At 40.3% G+C, this 5594-nt stretch overlaps 1 protein-coding gene across 1 annotated transcript in view; it reads left to right on the top strand.

Annotated features, from left to right (window-relative positions):
• MGAT4C (MGAT4 family member C) overlaps nucleotides 1-5594 on the top strand; it is a 641457-nt gene that overhangs the window by 568628 nt on the left and 67235 nt on the right. The window lies entirely within an intron of this gene.

The raw sequence follows: 5594 nt of genomic DNA, 5'->3' as shown, positions 1-5594 counted from the left end.
ACTGGCACAACTGGAGATGGAGCACACAGAGGCAGGAGTGCTTTGCAGAGAGGCCGATCCTCCTGGGGCTGGAGAGATTTGAGCAGGGCGCTGGATCACAAGGCCGCTGAGCTGGAAGAGGAGCTGAAGGGCCTATTCAACCTCCAGGATGACATCCACGCCTCAAGTACAAGAATGAGCCCCTGATCTGCCTCATCAGCAACCTGTCTAAGTGACCCCAGAGGACTTGCCCCTTCACCCGTATTCATACAGCTGCTTCTGCCACACACACCCCTTCCCCTGAATGAACGCGAGTCTCTGCCAGGGAGTCTCTGAGAAGCCATAACCTCCCCTCGGGACCTCCAAGCAGGACCAGGAAAGAACTGAGGAATAGGAAGTGCCTGGACCAGTAGCCTGGACCAGAGTGGCCACCCAGAAGTCCCTTTTCACATGTGCGGCCACCGGTCACCCTTCCCACCTCTGAGCAGGGATCTGAGAATGTACCAAGCATCCCACCAGCCTGGTGGTGGGTGGGCCTGTATATAGGGTCCATGTGCAATAGGGAGGGACATGTTCTATTTGTTGTTGACCTCTCCCCGACGCTGTCTGGGGCAGGAGGAGAAGGTAGTTTTGAGACATAGCACAGGCACCACAAATAAAAGTTGTGAAGTTGCCTCCCCCCCCCCCCCCCCCGAAAAACAAAGAATGGGCCGACTGGCCAATGCCCCTCCTTTTCCTACCCCATCAGCCTCACCCTCTATCAGCCTGCCCCACCACAAAAGGCATGCAGCTCCTCCCCAAGGCTGGCTGCCTGACCCTGATGGCACCCTTCCCACCCCAATAAGGGGGGTGGGGCAAGCCAGAGAATCTCCCGCAGTCCCTCCCCCTGCCCGGCCCCACCTCAGATTGCCCCCCCACCCCATTTGGGGATGTGGCCAGCCAACCCACTGACCATAGCCCCTCCCAATGACCAGCCTCACCTCCAATTGGCCCCCTACCCTCAATCAGGCCAGCAGGGGCAGCATTTGGGGGTGATCAGGCAGTCATGCAAAGTGGTTAGGAACAATCAGGCAGGCAGGCAGGCAGGTGAGCAGTTAGGATCCAGTGGTCCCAAATTGTGAGAGGCATGTCTGACTGCGGGATTAGGCCTAAACTGGCAGCCTGACATCCCCCGAGGGGTCCTGGATTGGAGAGGGTGCAGAACAGGCTGAGGAACCACCCCCTCATGCATGAATTTTGTGTACTGGGCCTCTAGTGTGTGTATATATATAATTTTCCTCTTTTTTTAATCTATCTCTCTATATATTCATCTATTTTTGGTAAAGGAGAATAGAGTAGAGAGCAGATAGGCCTGAGTTTGGTGAGTGAAATTGATTAAGCTATTAGTAGAAGAAGAGAACAAGCAAGGAAAGGAAAAGCAAAATCATAAAATAAAAAATAAAAACTAAACAAAGAACAAGAAAAAAATTGACTAGCAAAGAAAGAGAAATGAGAAGTGTGCATAGATTTGGAGCTGGGGAGGGGAAATTAGGTACATGAGTAAGTCAACAGAGACTAATATAATAGTAATGCATCAATAAAGCAGATAAAGATCAATTTTTAGCAAGGAGTAAAAAGAAAGGAGAGAGAAAAACTAAAGCAGGAACAGGAGAAGAGAAAGATGAAAAAGGGAGAACTGAGGAAGAAAAGGTTGGCATAAAAGAAAAAAAAAATAGAGTAAAATAATGATAAAAAATAAAAACAGAATGTAGAACACTAATCCAAAAAATAATTTTTAAAAATTATAATTAAAAAAGAAAGGTTAAAAATAATACTAGTAGTAGTAGTAAAAAATGAAAATAATAAAAAATAAAATAAAGAATGTCATTATTTTCATCTGTTTCTTCTATCTGCTCCATGAGAAGTCACCTATTCAGCGACCATTTTGTCTGCCCGTGGACAAACTTTTGAGAAGCCTGAGGCTGGGCAGGCTAAAATCTCGGTGTTCATGGGTTTACAGCCAAGGCAGCTGGTCCATGGCTGGTGTGGCTGTAGGGTCCCAGGTGGTGTCTGAGTTGGAGGTGAGGCTGTGCTCCCAGACACAGACGCTTTCCCCTTCAATATGGCAGTCTCTGCAGCAGAGCCGGCCACCCCAGGAGAGACTGCAGCAGGAATAGAGGCTTCCCAGCTAGGGGATCCTGGTCCGCCAGTCCCCAGCAGGCCTGTGGTATATAACTGTCCTCACACACATACACACACACACCCCACATGTCCATGCAGTCCACTTTCACACTCACTCACTCACACTCTCTTCCTCACAGCTGTTCTGTTGGACACCATCTCGGATCCTAATAACTTCTTTTAAAAAGAAATAGTTTCATGCTGAAAGCATATATCTATTCTCAAAATTAAATAAATTAATTGTGTTAGCCAAAAAAAAAATTACAATAATGAAGTCATAATTATGTTTTTAATCAGACTCACAATAGGAGTTAGAAAATAATTTAATTTTAATATGTCTTCCCTCCAGGTGATAAACCTATTTCTTTTTACCCACACCTATTAATTTGGAGTAGAACATATCCTAGTAACTTTAATCAGCTATCATTGTTACAGCAGTAGACATGAAACTCTAGTGGTAAGTCTTAGTTTCAACTGAATTCATGGTACATTTGAAGTGTGTATACTAGCAAATTTTAATAACCAGATTAAAAAATCAGATGGGTGTAGTAGTCTTTTAATTTTTTTCCTGCTGATTCTTTAATAACACTTCATATATTTCTGATGGCATTTAAGTATTATATTTTATAATAAAGAACATAAATATATGTTGACTCTTTTTCATAGCAATCAAAATGAAAGTAAAAAGTAAGTAATTTAAGGAAAATTCAAAAAATAAGTGTGTGATAAAAGCTTGACTCAACTACTAGAGAGTAAATTAGTTATAATAGTGATTAAAACTTCTTTCCCAGAAAAATATACATATATATGTATATATATTGGATTGGGCAAGACAGAGCAGTAACTTTATTTTTTTTAATTTTTTTAATGTTTTAATTAAATTATTATCTTTGTACATATACCATTGTGCCACCCCCCTCCCATATATGCCCTTCCTCCCAAGAGTTTTGTGTCCATTGGTTGTACTTATATGCATGTATATAAGTCCTTAGGTTGATCTCTTATCTCCCCCAGATCTCCCTAACCTCCCTGCTGTAATTTGACAGTCTGCTTGTTGCTTTACTGTCTCTATATCTATCTTTTGGTTCTTCAGTTTATAATGTTCTTTATCATCCATAAATAAGTGAGGTCATGTGGTGTTTCTCTTTCATTGACTGGCTTGTTTCACTCAGCATGATGTTCTCCAATTCCATCCAAGTTGCTGCAAATGATGAGAATTTCTTCTTTTTTATAGCAGCATAATATTCCATTGTGTAGATGTTCCATATTTTTTTTTATCCAGTCATCAGCTGATGGTCACCTAGGCTGTTTTCAAATCCTAGCTATTGTAAATTGTGCTGCTATGAACATAGGGGTGCATATATCCTTTCTGATTGATGTTTCTAGCTTCTTGGGATATATTCCTAGGAGTGGATTACTGGGTCAAATGGGAGTTCCATTTTCAGTTTTTTGAGGAAGCTCCATACTATTCTCCACAGTGGTTGCACCAGTCTGCATTCCCACCAGCAGTGCACGAGGGTTCCTTTTTCTCTGCAACCTTGCCAACACTTGTCATTTGTTGATTTGTTAATGTTGGCCATTCTGACAGGTGTGAGATGGTAGCACATTGTTGTTTTGATTTGCATCTCTTGGACAATAAGTGACTTTGAGCATGTTTTCATGTGCCTCTTGGCCTTCCTTCTGTCTTCTTTTGAGAAGATTCTATTTAGATCCATTGCCCATTTTTTAATTGGGTCATTTATCTTCCTTTTATTAAGTTGTATAAGCTGTCTGTAGATGTTGGAGATTAAACCTTTATCAGTGATAATATTTGCAAATATGTTGTCCCATACAGTGGGCTTTCTTGTTGTTTTGTTGATGGTTTCTTTTGCTGTAAAAAAAGCTTTTTATTTTGATGTATTCCCATTTGTTTATTTTCTCTTTGGCTTCCATTGCTCTAGGGGCAGTATCAGTGAAGAAGTTCTTTTGGCATATGTCTGAGATTTTGCTGCCTGTGGATGCCTCTAGTATTTTTATGGTTTCCCGCCTTATGTTTAAGTCCTGTATCCATTTTGAGTTTATTTTTGTGTATGGTGTAAGTTGGTGGTCTAGTTTCATTCTTTCGCATGTATCTGTCCAATTTTCCCAACACCATTTAAGAGACTGTCTTGACCCCATTGTATGTTCATGCCTTCTTTGTCAAATATTGACTGAGCATAGTGATTTGGGTTGATATCTGGGTTCTCAATTCTATTCCATTGATCTATATGTCTGTTCTTGTGTCAGTACCAGGCTGTTTTGAGAACAGTGGCTCTGTAATACAGCTTGAAATATGGTATTGAGATCCCTCCTACTTTACTCTTCTTTCTCAGGATTGCTGTGGTTATTTGGGGTCTTTGGTTGTTCCAAATGAACTTTTAAAGAGTTTTTTCTAGATCAGGGAAATATGCCGTTGGTATTTTAATGGGGAATGCATTGAACCTATAGATTGCTTTAGGAAGTATGGACATTTTGATTATGTTGATTCTACCAATCCATGAACATGGTATGTTCTTCCATCTGTTTACATCTTCCTCTATCTCTTTTTTCAGTGTTGTGTAGTTTTCCGCGTATAGGTCTTTTACCTCCTTAGTTAAGTTTATTTCAAGGTATCTTAATATTTTTGGTGCGATTGTAAATGGGATTGCCTTTTTAGTCCCTGTTTCTGAAAGTTCACTATTGGTGTATAGAAATGCCATAGATTTCTTGGCATTAATTTTGTATCCTGCTATATAGCCAAATTCATTTATTAAGTCAATTAGTGTTTTGATGGAGTCTTTGGGTTTTTTATGTATAATATCATATCATCTGCAAATAAGGATAACTTTACTTCTTCTTTTCCAATTTGAATGCCTTTTATTTCCTCTTCTTATCTAATTGCAATGGCTAGTACTTTCAGTACTATGTCAAACAGGAGTGGTGAGAGTGGGCATCCCTGTCTTGTTCCTGTTCTTAGAGGGAATGGTTTCAGTTTTTGCCCATTGAGTATGATGTTCAGAGCAGCAACTTTAGCTAAAGCCAGAATATATTTTGATATAACAGGTAGCAAAAAGGCCATTTTTTTTTTTTTCCAGACAGGAAGATTAGAGAATAGAGAACTAAAAATATAGTTCACAATTTGGTCAGGAAAACAGCATCTGCCAAAACAGGAGTCAAAAAGTAGCATGATAGTGTGGCAACAAACATGTGAATCACTCCTGATAAACAAGCAACTATCAAGTAGGTTACAAGAGTAGTCTTAGCCAAAGCCCCAGGCATGGAAGGTCTTAGCTATGGCCACTCAGTATAACAGAACTAATAACATGACAGGAAGAGTTTTGAAGCATATTTATTTATTTATTTATTTATTTATTTAAAAATATATTTTATTGATTTTCCACAGAGAGGAAGGGCAAGGGATAGAGTTAGAAATGTCATGAGAGAGAAACATCGACCAG

The sequence above is a fragment of the Pipistrellus kuhlii genome, unplaced genomic scaffold (genome assembly GCF_014108245.1).
Source record: "Pipistrellus kuhlii isolate mPipKuh1 unplaced genomic scaffold, mPipKuh1.p scaffold_m20_p_3, whole genome shotgun sequence".
Lineage (NCBI taxonomy): Eukaryota > Metazoa > Chordata > Mammalia > Chiroptera > Vespertilionidae > Pipistrellus > Pipistrellus kuhlii.
Note: the sequence above shows the minus strand (reverse complement) of the source record. Positions and strands in the feature narration are given on the sequence as shown.